Below are 13,842 nucleotides of genomic sequence, written 5' to 3' on the forward strand. Positions count from 1 at the left end.
TTAACTTTTTTATGGATTTACATTTTCTTTCCATTTATTTTCTTTTTAGGATTTCACGTTTGGTTCTTCATGCATCTCTTCCACACAATTTGGGTTGTTCCCTCCTTAAAGTCACCATGATCTTTTATATCATGGTGTGCTGCAAATGGGCCAATTCACGAGCAAGGTTTTGATCTTGCTTTCATCTTCTTTTTTCTTCTTTTGAGTCAGTCAGATATGACCCTTGGATAGTCCAAACATGTGATCACTTGTGGTTACATGGTACACTTGGGAAATATCCTTTGCTTGTGGGTTACCCAGTATCATTTCCACTCTGATTCTTCCAAGGTTCATGTGTGATGCTGGGGCAATCCTTGCATGTTTTTTTCACATCAGTCCCATGTAATATTGGTACAAAGGCCTTGATGTTCTTAGTAACCTTGGCATATCCCCAATATTCCTATATCAAAATAAATTCTCAACAATATGGTGGTGCTCCCCTTTGGAACACCCCCATGCTCAAGCTTTAATGGATTCCTTCAAAACTTCCATCCTATCCAAGCATCCCATCCAATCAATCCTGCCATCATGATCCAGCCAATCTATCAATCCCATCGTATCCAATCCTGCATCAATCATAATCATTGCTTATGCATCAATCACAGTCATAGCTCATACATCAATCATAATCATAGCTCCTACATTAATCATAATCATAGCTCCTGAATCAATCATAATCCTAGCTCCTACATCCATCATAATTTTAGTCATCCCCAATCATAATCTTAGAATCATACTCTCCCCAACCTTACCATCTTCCAAATCACTTCCCTGGGCTTAATTTCAAACAACCAATCACCCTGCCCCCTTCCCCTTAACCCATGTTCTTAACCATCTCTTATCCTTGTACACAAGGTTTTCATTTTTATCATGCTCCCATTATGAAAGTATGAGCTTTCTTACCCCCCCTTTCTTAGCTACTCTTTGTCCTCCCACTTGCCCTAGATTCTTGTACTTTTCAAGAAGCCATTGTGCCTCATTTTCTTTCCCCGCCACCTTCTTGAGGGGGCATCACCTAGTCCATTCTCTCCTCTTCTACTCAAAACTAGGGCAACCATTTTTCTTTAAGTAGTCTTCTTCACATCGTTTATATTCGAGCTTCTTTGAAATAGTGTTGTTTCAACACTATGTCAAAGAGGGGCAAAATGTAGACACCTAAATCTAATTACACAAATAGGTAATCATATTTAGTCATTTCCTAAGATATTATTGATTAAATATTTACTATTTAATTAATTAATTTTCATCCCCTAGTTAATTTATTTATTTAATTAACTATAGTCCAATTGATAAAATCAAATGATAACCCAAAATCAACTTATCAATTAAAACCCTATTCCTCTATTAAATTAAATAAATTCTCAAATCTATTTAATTTAATTTCATACCCTCATTTTATTAAATAAATCATTTAATAAAATATCTAAACTCCTAAAACATCCCTAAGACCAACCTTTACTCCTAATCGAACCCATTCACCCATACTAACCTCACTTAGCCACCTAACCCACCCATCCCATCAAAGCTAAACCACTTAAACCCTAACCCCCTTTCTAAGCTAATCCTAATCCCTCTCCTAAACATGTGCACGACTTTAATCAAGGGTTAAGACTTGCTAACCCAAGCTAAAGTCAACGTTTATGACTCTTACATCTGCCTTTATGACTCTTAAACCCCCCTTATGACTCTTACATCCCTCTTACATACTCAACCTCCCTCATTACTCCCTGGACCAACCCTTATCCTATCCTCTCCAACTCATCCTCCTTGTGGCAAGTGTCACTTTCCTATTGGCTCTAAACAAGCACAATCCATGTGCTCCCCTTTGAGTGCATCTTGACCCTCCCTCACTATTTTTTCATCCTTGCATCTTGACCATCCATATTTCTACCTCTTGGCCTATAAATGAAACCCTCTCCCTTCACAAATATAATCCACCTTTCATGCAAAGTTATAATGCTATTTTGAAAGCCTAAAAACTACCAAAATACCATCATAATGCTGAAATCTCTCCATACCTCCATTGTTGAAACCCTTATCCATACATACACTTGGTAAAAACCCCCATCCTTTGGAAGCTTGAGCATGTGAGCATACATCCCCTCCCATCAAGGACATATTCACTTCATCATGGGTTGTACCATAAGGAGCCTACCATTCTTGGTTTGCTTCCTTTAGTGGTGATAACCTTGGTCCTATCTTAAGTGTTAACTATTTAGTTTTGTACATGCTTTCGTTTAATAGTTAGTATTCATTTTACACTACTAGATTAGGTGATACACATATTAATTTTCATGTAGGCACTTAGGAGTTTTCATATTCATATGAGTTGTCATATAAACAACATAGTAGTTTGTACTCCAATTAAGCACATGTTGTCTACTACATCTCTTTATGAGATAAACCTTTGTATTCTTATCCTCTCATTGTTGCACACACATTCATGCACAATGAAGGATAATCCACTCTTGGTGGACATGTGCTTAGTTGTTGCTTATCTCTTTGCATGACTCCTAGTCATCTTGATTGCCTTTATATACAAGGCACTTCTATGATGTATTCATCCAATTATCTGATTAATCCATTCTCATTTGATCATATCTTGTCTCTCTTTTGCTATCTCTTGAGCTTCTAGATCTTGACATTTCATTCTTTCCTTAGGAAAATTCTTACATGGTATCAGAGCTATACCAAATTCTTATAGATCCAAATTCAAAACCCAAAGAACAAACCCCCTTTAGAATTCTAGACCTTTCCAAAAATACAAAGTTTGCAGAAAAATTTGCTGATTTGAGACCAAAAATGATTTTTTTATGGAAAACAAAGAAAAAATTATAACTTGCACAAATCAGCTCCAAGAAATCCGAATTTTGTTTTGAGTCATCTATGATCCATCTCGAACTTGTAAAAAAAAAAATTGATCTGAAGCTTAATTTGTTTAAAAGATATGATCAAATATTTCAAAACCTAGGGTTTTTTCCTTCAAATCAATCTGCACAAGGGTTAGCCTTAAAATCCAAAGTAAGAACCCTACAAAACCACTTGATTAGATCCAATAAGTGGCTATAAAAAATTAGAACTGAGAAATGAAACTAAAATGCAAACAAATCAAACTACTAAACTTCAAAAAATGCAAGAAAAATGGAGCTAGAAACTTGGTTCAAGCCCCACAGTGGGCATAAAAAATGTGTCACACTTCTATAAACCCTTATTCTTGAGAATATCCATGAAAGATAGCATCTCAAGAGGTGGCGTATAGCTCTCTATCTATGACATGAAAAGGAGCAAGAAGTGAAATGGTGGCTCTGAAATAATACAAAGCTATGCAACCCTAACAAGGTGCATCATAAAATGAGAGATTCAAATAGTAGATACAATGAGTGCCAATATCCAAGAATCCTCAAATGGGCATGCAATGCAAGATGAAAACTAAACTAAATGAGATACAAGATGCAAGCTAACAAGTATGAAAGATTACAAAACCCCTATTTAGACTAGGTGAACTATTCTAGAGCACAAGAAAATCTAAACTAAAATGCCATATGCAAGAATGAGAAAGAAAATATGAAATGCAAATGCAAGAGTGCTCCCTTCAAAGCTCCAAATTCACCAAGAAAATCTACAACATATTGTTAGAAAATCTCCATTGTATATAGCTTAATACATTATATATATATATATATACTTTTATATAAGTTTATAATATTATTCATATATATTTGTTGCTTTTCATTCTTTTTGAGTTGTTTATTGTGTACTACTCCTCTCCTATATAATTTATTTACATTAGTTTTTATTTTTAAAACTGTTTAATAACTTTATGTATTTTATTTCTCTCTCTTAGTTACAACTCATTTTGAGTTTTTAATTGATCTTATTCCGAGCTCTTATATTTATTTGAATCTCAATCTCTCTCATATTTATTGGCATTTAGTATTTGCCTGCCACCCCCTCTTTTTGTTTCTATATATATATATATATATATATAATCTATTTTTTCTTATCTATTTAGTTTTCTTTCTTTGTTGTTTTAGTATGGTGTGTTTTCTCCTTTCCTTCTATGAGTTTTTATATATTGTTTTTGCATCCATATTTTTGTATTCCCCCCATTAATGTTTTGTTTATTATTTTCTTTCACACTAGTGACCCCCTTTTTCCCTTCTTCCAATTTCCCACCTCTCTCACCCTATTTAATCATGAAAGGTCTCCAACTTTATCCATTTCTCCTTGCTCTCTCTTGCTCCATCCTAATGATGGATCATAGAGTGTGATTCAAAAAATTGATGAAAAAATCTAAACACAATCAAACCCATAAATTCTTTCAATAGTTAGCATGAGAGTTTAAGATGAGAGAATGAGGAGAGATCCCTCCCTTTCAAGACAAATGGACGATAGGGATTAAGAGGTAAATTAGGCATAAGCAAGGGAGGATAATGCATCTTGAGGGATCCATGTGCACAAGTATCTCCACCAATCACAATCAACAATTGACTTTTGAGAGGGAAACAAATGTTTAGAGGAGAAATAAATTTATTTTAAAAAAAAAGATTCCTCTCAGATAGAAAATTGTGCATTCATGTGTAAACAAAAATGCCTTTTCCTCTTATTTTTAAAATAAGAAAATGCATTTTCATGTGCACATAGGAATAGAGTGAGAAATGAGAATCTTATTTAATTAAAAGGGAGCAAGTTCTTTTAGTTAAATAAATGACTTAGGTTAAAGTGGCCAAACCATAGGTTATAATTGAATATATAAATTTGAAGATTTGATCAAGATTAATGAATGGATAAATTATCCAAAATTGCTAGAAAGGGGGCTTGTAGTCTAGATGACCATTTTTGGGTGATTGCACTATGCAAGGTTGGGGTATGCTGATAAAGAATGCTCCAAGAGAGTGGATGCAAATAATTATCTAAAAGAGCCATCTCAAGAATAATCCAGAGAGGGAATAGCACATTACCTTCGTGCAGTGGAGATACATGCAAGATATCCAAGAGAAGGAAAAACAAAGATTCTTCTTGGCATGCATGGACCAAGGATAACCATCTAAGGTATAACAAGCCTAGTTATTCAAATGTTTCTTTGAATACAAGAAGTTAGGCAACATTGAAAGTTTATGATCTAGAAAATCGTGCATGTTTTATTGATTGAATAATCATAGTATATCCAAGAGTTAAAATAATGGCTTTGTATATCAAGCTAAAGCCAACTAAGAAATGGACACTTCATAAAGACCCATCTCTAGTTTGGAGAAGGGTTGGATGTTGAAAACGTATTGTGCTCATTATAGCAAAGGTGGACATCAAGAAGCTAAATGTTGGAAGCTTAATCCGGAGCTTCATCCCAACAAGGACAAAAATAAGATTGCAGTTGATTCTCCATTGGTGAACACTAGGAACATGAAGAGGGTTGTGTATGTGAGAAAACCCTCTTTTCTCATGTTTGCGAAGGTGGAAAAAGTAGGTGATCTGAAGCATGAAAATGAAGTAGTTACTTGCAAGTCTAACTATCACGTGTTTCAGGGATCATCAACACCATAACTTAAAGTTTTATGTAGAAACACATAAAGAGGATTAGGAGTATTTTTATCTCATTGTCATTATCATTATTGTATTTATTGATGCTCCTAATGTGTTGCACATGGATAGTAATTAGGACAATGAATGGAGGATGATGTTATAAAATGCATATGAATTGTAATGTGATATTCATTTTCATTATTGTTGTACAACTTTTTGTTGAAGTAGGTGCACAAATAGGGTGGATAAATATTGAACATGTGGGAAGGTGGTTTTCTCTCACTTAGTACATGATTAAGACCCTTTTAGAGGTCCAAAAGTCCCTTAGTGGGAAGGAAAGACCCATTAATCTTAAAGACCTCAAAAATTCAATAATCCCTAATTTACTAAGAACCAACATCAATGCATGTAACACACTAAAATAATTCTAATATGATTTGAAGTGTGTGAATATATTTGCTCAAGTTATGACTAGTCAAAGTATGGTTAAATAGGTAAAATAAAGCATCTTCAGTATACCAAAAATTGACACCAACTTGTAATACTTGTGTTGATTTTGGAATTATATTTTATTTTGAAAATGGACTCTATTTGTGAAAGTTGGCTGTCAAAATTGCCCAAGAAAAGATGATATGATAGATTTTAATGTCGTCCATGAGGCTAAAGTAGCCTATGGGACCCACACGATCACCCCCCCAAGGTAGGAGCAAAACTAATCTAGCCGCAGAGTTGTGGTTAACTTGTCTTTCCTTCGCTAAAGTTTGATAATCAGAGTTGCTGTTCTCTTCACTTGATCTTTTTCGAATAAGTAGAATAAGTAGTTCAAGTCCCTGTTTTGTAATATCTCTGTATAACCAGATCTGATGTCACTGTATGCTAGGCAATCTTTGATAAAGTGTTGCTCTGTCTCTACCACTCCCATATTACATAATATACATGTTCTGTTTGCCCACTCTTCCTTTGGAACTTGCCATCTACCAGTTTCACATCACAGCCGGTGTGAACTAGTTCTGAATTGCGCTATCAACATTTTTGCTATCCAATTAATAGATGCTCCTATATAGGCCTTTTCATCATGATTAGAAGTGAGGCTAAATTCTTTAATGTAATAAGATTTTTTCCCCCTATGTGCCTTGTCCATAAAATATTGGAAATTTTTTCCCTAACAAACTTCTTTATTTCTTTAATACTACCGAACATGTCAAATAAAATACTTCCATATGAACGAGTTGGATTCCATGTGGCACCTTGACCTCCTCCATCAAATTTGGTTGCTAAAAAAATGTGAAGACCACTGAAACTTGGAACCTCCCATTCCCTACTTTTCCTCCACCCGAGTACACCTTGCGAGGTCCTCGGAAATCCTAATCGCCAATCGAGTTCTTACCACTTGATATTTTTTAGATCTCCCTTATATTTTTAAGGTTCTAGTTGGCTATTTAGCCAGTACCCAGGTAATATGGGCTCTTCCCATCGTCCAACTCCAGAACGCGATATATATTATATATTACAGGTTTGGTTTGTAGCTGGACATTTTCTTTACTGGAGATCACTTTCTTGCTCACAACCAAATTTATAATTATGTGCATCTTTTCTCTGCAAATTTTTTTTACTCTCCGTTTGCCGCAGTGGGGATTTAAAATTCATAAAATGCTGCACATTTTTCACAGTCTAATTATAGTAATAAAATGCCATTGCCATCTCCTATTCATCTTAATCTCACAGCATAATGCCGAAGGCTGTCCCGCGCATTGCGCTTACTATACAGAAACCCGCTGGAAGCTCATATGCATATCTTCAGTTATTGCAGATTTGCAGTTTCAAGGAGGCGTTTTCACAGAAGGAAAATGTCCACTCTTTCATCGCTCCCAGGCAATTTGCATTTGCTACAGAGACAAGTTTTCAGAGTAAGCTTATTAATATGTATGTCAAGTGCGGAAGTTTGTTGGATGCTCGTAAAGTGTTTGACAGCATGAAAGAACGAGACAGCGTCTCGTCATGGAATACGATTATTGCAGCATACCGAAGACATGGATTTCCTCACGAATCAGTCACGCTGTTTCACCAAATGCAACGAACAGGAATTCAACCTAATAACTTCACATTTGCTAGCGTACTTCCAGCCTGTGCCAAAATGGGAGCCTTGGAACACGGTACGAGCATCCACCAAACTATAACGGAAGGGGGATTTTTGTCAGATGTTGTGGTTGCGAGTGCCCTGGTAGACATGTACGCAAAATGTGGAAGAATATACAAGGCACGTGAATTGTTTGACAAAATTCCTCAAAGAGATGTCATCTCATGGACTGCCATGATTACAGGATATGTTCAAAATGGGTTTGGTGAAAAAGCCTTGGAATATTTTAAGCAAATGCAATTGGTGGGCGCAAAACCGGACTCGTCAACCTTTGTCAGCATCCTCCCTGCCTGTGCTCAAATTAGAGCTTTGGAACTGGCTACAACGATCCATAAAATTATAGTCGAAAGTGGAGTTTTATCAGATGTTGTAGTTGCAACTGCATTGGTAGACGTGTATGCAAAATGTGGATGCATAAACAAAGCCCATGAACTGTTTGACAAAATGGCTCAAAAAAATGTGGTTTCATGGAATGCAATGATTGCAGGATATGCTCAAAATGGTTTAGTTGAAAGGGCTTTAGAAACTTTCAAGCAAATGCAATCAGCGCGTGTAATGCCAAATGCCACAACCTTAGCCAACATACTTCCAGCGTGTGCCCAAATGGGAACTTTGGAACAGGGTATTGACATCCATCGAAGCATAACAGAAGGGGGTTTTTTGTCAGATGTTGTAGTTTCAAGTGCTTTGGTAGACATGTATGCAAAATGTGGAAGCATAGACAGGGCATGTGAAATCTTTGAGAAAATGCCTCAAAGAAATGTTGTCTCATGGACTGCAATGATTCTAGGATATGTACAAAATGGATTTGTTGAGAAGGCTTTAGAAAAATTCAAGCAAATGCAATTGGGAGGTGTAAAGCCAAATTCCACGACTTTTGCCAGCATTCTTCCAGCTTGTGCCAAAATGGGAGCATTAAAACAGGGCATTGACATCCATCAAAGCATATCAGAAGGGGGATTTCTGTCAGATATTACAGTTGCAAATGCCCTTGTAGACATGTACGCAAAGTGTGGAAGCATAGACCGGGCACAAGAACTGTTTGACAAAATGCCTCAAAGAAATGTGGTTTCATGGAATGCTATGATTGCAGGATATGCACAAAATGGATTTTACAAGGATGCCCTCAAAATATTTGAATCAATGAAGCACTCTGGAATATATCCTGAAACTGTAACCTTTTCTCGAGTTCTCTTTGCATGCAGCCATGCAGGTCTAGTGGGAGAAGGCTGTACATATTTCAATCAAATGAGAAACTTTTATAACATTGTGCCTACAGTTGATCATTATGTGTGCATGGCTGACCTTCTTTCCCGTGCTGGCTATCTTGAGGACACCCTAAAATTTATCATTAAGATGCCAATTAGACCTGTGATGGTTGTGTGGATGTGTTTTCTTGCTGCCTGTAGATCACATACAAGCATAGGCTTAGGAGTATATACAGCGACTCTGCTTTTTGATTTGGATCCTAAAAATGCTGCCACTTATGTTCTGCTATCAAACATCTATGCAAAAGTGGGCAGGTGGGTTGAGGTTCAAGTGTTAAGGAGATTGATGAAAGATAGAGGAATTAAAAAGATGCCTGGATGTAGTTGGATTGAAGACCATAAAATGGTACATGCTTTTTGTGTAGGAGACAGATTGCACCCACAGACAGAGGAGATCTATGCAATGTTGGAAGAATTGGCTTGGGAAATGAAAGCAATAGGGTATTCCCCAGGTTCAAAGCATTCACTTAATGATGTGGAAGAGGAGGAAAAAGAATTATTCCTCTGCCACCATAGTGAAAAGTTAGCAATCGCATTTGGTTTGTTGAACACAGCTCCTGGGACAACTATTAGAGTTGTTAAGAACCTTCGAGTATGTGCCGATTGCCACACTGCAACTAAATTAATCTCCAAGATAGTTGCTAGAGAAATTGTTGTCAGAGATGCAAACCGATTCCATCATTTTAAAGAGGGACAATGTTCTTGTGGAGATTATTGGTGATGCAAAAATGAAGCAATCTGAAAAATAAGATTGCACTATAACAATGTGCACTGCGTCAGACCTCTTGTAGTACTGAGAAAAGTCTATATTTTTCAGTTCCCAGTAAGTCTTTTTTTTGGGTTTTGAGTATTTGGCGATCTAGACCATGTTATTGGAATCGTAAAATTAGATGCATAACTCTACTAAGGTGTCTGTTGAAAACTCATTTTTCGATAGCAGGGATTTTGTTTCACTGAAGTGATTTTGGAAAACATGCATACACATGAAATGCAGAGGAGGTAAGAACTCAAGTGTTCTGTGTGTGTGTGTTCTGTTTGGCTCCACACCCAAGGTATAAGTTATGGCTTCACTTTTGCATGGAGCTTCCATTAAGATTCCAAATACGTCAACTTTATCAAAGTTGTTTAAAAGGCCTTATTGTTTGACCAAATCCACAAGCATGTGAAATGAGAGAACCTTACTTAACTTTCAAGATACTTTGACTGTCTCAACTTCATGTTGCATGTAAAGAGGGAAATTATTTTGCAAGGAGTTTGATTCAAAACTGAAACTAGGGTTTCTGTCGCTGTTGGGTCTCTTTTAGTGAGTCTGCAGCAATCAATGGCATCCAAAAATATTACCAAGATTTCGCGAATGGTAAATGAGGGTTTTTGATCTTCAATGGCCAGTGCCTTCAGTATGACAAGTAGCGATGTGTGGAAGTGATTAAAGAACTCCTTATGGACCATCATACCATGTTCATTCTGGTGCATGATGTGTAAAGAGGTATGTTGCTGTCTTCACTTGTCGAAGCCTTGCATTATTTAAAAAGAATGCCTCATAAACAAAAAGAGGAAGAGAACAAGCATAATCTGTTCTGCATTGGTTTCTTTTTTCCCATTTGCTGTGAAGACTATTGAAAGATTAAGAGAATGTTGTGCATAGTTAATGAGCAGCTAGTAAAGAGAACAAGCTTGAGGACTTTCCAAATACAGATCAAATGGGCAACTTCATGCTTTGCTCTTGAATCTTTGGTTTGATGAAACATGCTCTCAAAGGTTCCATGTAACCTTATAAATGTGGAGGCACTAGTTTATGGTCAAGGGGAATTGGTTGGATTTTGAATAGTATAAAATTGCCTTCTAAGTTTCAGTTTTCAAGAGTTTTGGAGATTGATCAAGTTATTCACATGTTTCTCGGCAAGTTAGAGAATGCAGTGAAAAAAAATCAGTGGTCTTAGACCAACAGTAAAGGGATGAAGGATTTCCTTAAACCCTCTAACAACCCTTATAACCATACCATGAACTGAAGGTAAGGTGAAAGATGAGGAGTAAGAAAGGATAATCTATGTAGGGATTAAAGTCAATATTGATATTAAAGAAGAAGAGACACATAGCAGTCATTGAAGACAGTGATGAAATAAGCTCATAGCATTATCCATAAAGGTAAGTGGTCATTATTATACATTTATGTGAGTCAATATCACTAAACATAAAGCAGGGAGAAAGTAGGGGCTGCCAGCAGTCAAGGGTTCATAAAATGTGACCATAACAAGAAAGCTGAGGACAATAGGATAGCAGGTTCGACGATGAGTGGATAATTAGAAGACAGAAACCACAAGCAATCTCAGGTTACGAGAGTAAAAGAAAGAAGATAGGGTTCCATTGGAAAAGACAGTCCCAAGTTGAGCAAGTGTTCGCAAGATCACAATGTATAAAAATCATGAGAAGGCCATACCCTATTCCTATCAAGCAATGATAAAAGGCTTCTGTACTCTTCACTAAGTATCAAATTGAGGGCTGAAAGCCCTCAAAAGGGTATTGGGCTTCCACAGATATTAGAGACAGTGACAAGGTGGGTAACTGAAGAGATCGAAGTCTAATAGGAGTTTGTTTATGATAGTGTTGTGACAGCCATCCAGAGCAAATTCATGCCCAGTGAGAAAGGATTATGAAGCATGGAGGTTTGTATTTATTTCAGAGTTGCATTTGATGATAAGGTACAGTAAAAGACAAAGAAGCAGTTCTTAAGGACAAAATTATGACAAATCACAAACAAGAAAATGACAGTCCACATTATTACAAGGAAGACAACAGATTGAGAAGTATTGATTTATTTGTTTTGACATCCACAAAGACAAAGGGAAGCATGCAGGCAAGTGGAGACAATCAAGAATGAAGGAATAGCGAGAAAGTTGAACAAATGGAAAAGGGGGCATAACATAACATCAAATGTATGATTTTAATCCTCAAGGTATGGTACCGAAGCCAAAGGATAGCATTTGATGATATGAGTGCCATTTTTGCACATAACAGTTACTTTGGCATATAATAGTCTCAGGAAAGTTGTCAAGATCAAAAGAAACTTGCAAGGTCTAGGTATGGTGAAGACAGCGAGAAACGAAAAGCGGTGTACAGTTTTAGATGCAATTAAAATATGAGGACTATCAAGTGAAAAGTGATTATGGTAGACACCAAAAGAAGACCCACAAGATTGGTTATGGATGATCATATCCAAGAATGCATGGCAGTAAGGGCAAGTATGATTATAGACCAAAGAAAAATGAATACAGGGACAGTTTCTAGAAATTGTTGTGCATGCTCATATATCATTGTGCTTGAACATTGAGCAGGGTATTAAAAGAAGAGATCATAGTAAACAGGGTATAGTAGCAAGCCATGTCAAGAAGCATGATCAAAAGTTTTGAAGCATGAAAGTTATGATACAGGATGCCAGTAGATTAGACTGTTATAGCGTGCTCATCTATGACATTCCAATTACCACTCAAAGCCCCCTTAAAGTCCATAAGATGAGCAAAGAATACATGATTGGACTGTTATAGTAATCCACTATCAAGGGCTTCAAAGCTATTGAGAATAGCAGACAAATTAGTCATAAGTTCAGGATTTTAAAGGCACAAAAGGTCAAACATGTGGAAAATGGAGGACAGCCAGCAGGATTTTCTTCCCTATCATATCCACGAGCCAAATAGTGATCACCAAAGAGTAGATCTTCGTTAGGGAAATTACAATTGAGCAAAGAAGACGGTTCTAGTCCAAACCTCCACACAAAGATACCATGATAATGGGATCAAAGAGCTACAACAGGTGTTTCAGGAAAGCATGAAAAGGCCAGTTGGTGACTCATTAGAGGCATTCAACATACAGAAAGATTTTTCAGAAGTATGAAGGCATGAAAAGGATATTTATATGCCATAATAACATAGTTTGCAATAATTGGAGAGTTCTTCAATGATCCATATCTTTCCCATCCGACCTTAATGCTTTTCCAACTCCAAAATCATGGGGAACATATGTCCTATTAGCTTGGAGAGGCAGTTGAGCAGATTGGAAGCATCATGGAGGATATAGGAAGGTTGGCGACATGTCCAAGTGGTTGAGAGGATTAAGGTGGTTTTGACTCAGTTATAGCTAGGTGAGAGCAACTAGGAGTTGATGGAGGAGCTTCATCACTGGATGGGTCAAGGTAGAAGGATTCTCTTCATCTTCCCACCATTTTAGAGCACTTTGAGGCCTCAAAAACAACAACACATGAGCTGGACACCAAATGAGTTTGATCCAACAAACTGAAGTAACACTTATCTTTCTTTCTTCAGCACATGTCCCTTTCTTGTAGCAAGCTGTTACACAGCTTTAAAGCAAAGCACTGGTCTTCATTTTGGAGTTAGTTATCGCTGTTTTAGGCTAGTATTGTAATCTGAAAGCAAAATATTATTGTCCTTTTTGTCCAAGCTATTGTAAATACTTCAATCAATAAAAGATAAGCTCTTTGCCTTCTAAGAAGTTTTTATATTATGTTTTGTCATATGATTGATATATCTTCTTCTGATTTTTATAAACATCCTTGAAATTATGTCTCACTATCAACACCTTTAGCCAGAAAATATATTTTTTGTGCAGGTCATAGGCTATGTGGATGATATTAATAGCCATCGGTGTGCAGAAATGATACAATTTCCTTGTAATATGTAAATATCATAACCTCCCTATGAAGCATTGATGCGTTAGTATATGAAACTTCTAAGTTGTGCAAAGAACAACATTAATTTGGTGTATCACCATAGTAGTTTTAGTTTTAATTTCAAGCAAGTTTCTATCCTATTTTGTAGCATGCACCAATAGTTAGTCTAGTCTAGGCGATTACAGCAAGGAAACTGG

General features: G+C 36.6%; 1 pseudogene across 2 annotated transcripts; it reads left to right on the forward strand.

The window, feature by feature from the left end:
* Positions 1 to 6,790: 6,790 nt before the first annotated feature.
* On the forward strand, positions 6,791 to 13,467 carry LOC149568199 (pentatricopeptide repeat-containing protein DOT4, chloroplastic pseudogene; annotated as a pseudogene). Of its 2 annotated transcripts, XR_016362522.1 has the most exons (2): positions 7,310 to 10,450; positions 10,610 to 13,467. The product of XR_016362522.1 is annotated as a pentatricopeptide repeat-containing protein DOT4, chloroplastic pseudogene, transcript variant X1 (transcript). The 2 variants fall into 2 exon arrangements; XR_016362523.1 differs by having other exon boundaries at positions 6,791 to 13,467.
* The last annotated feature ends 375 nt before the right edge of the window (positions 13,468 to 13,842 follow it).

The sequence above is a fragment of the Cupressus sempervirens genome, chromosome 3 (genome assembly GCF_028749045.1).
Source record: "Cupressus sempervirens isolate cs-2001-9-10 chromosome 3, ASM2874904v1, whole genome shotgun sequence".
NCBI classification, from domain to species: Eukaryota; Viridiplantae; Streptophyta; class Pinopsida; order Cupressales; family Cupressaceae; genus Cupressus; species Cupressus sempervirens.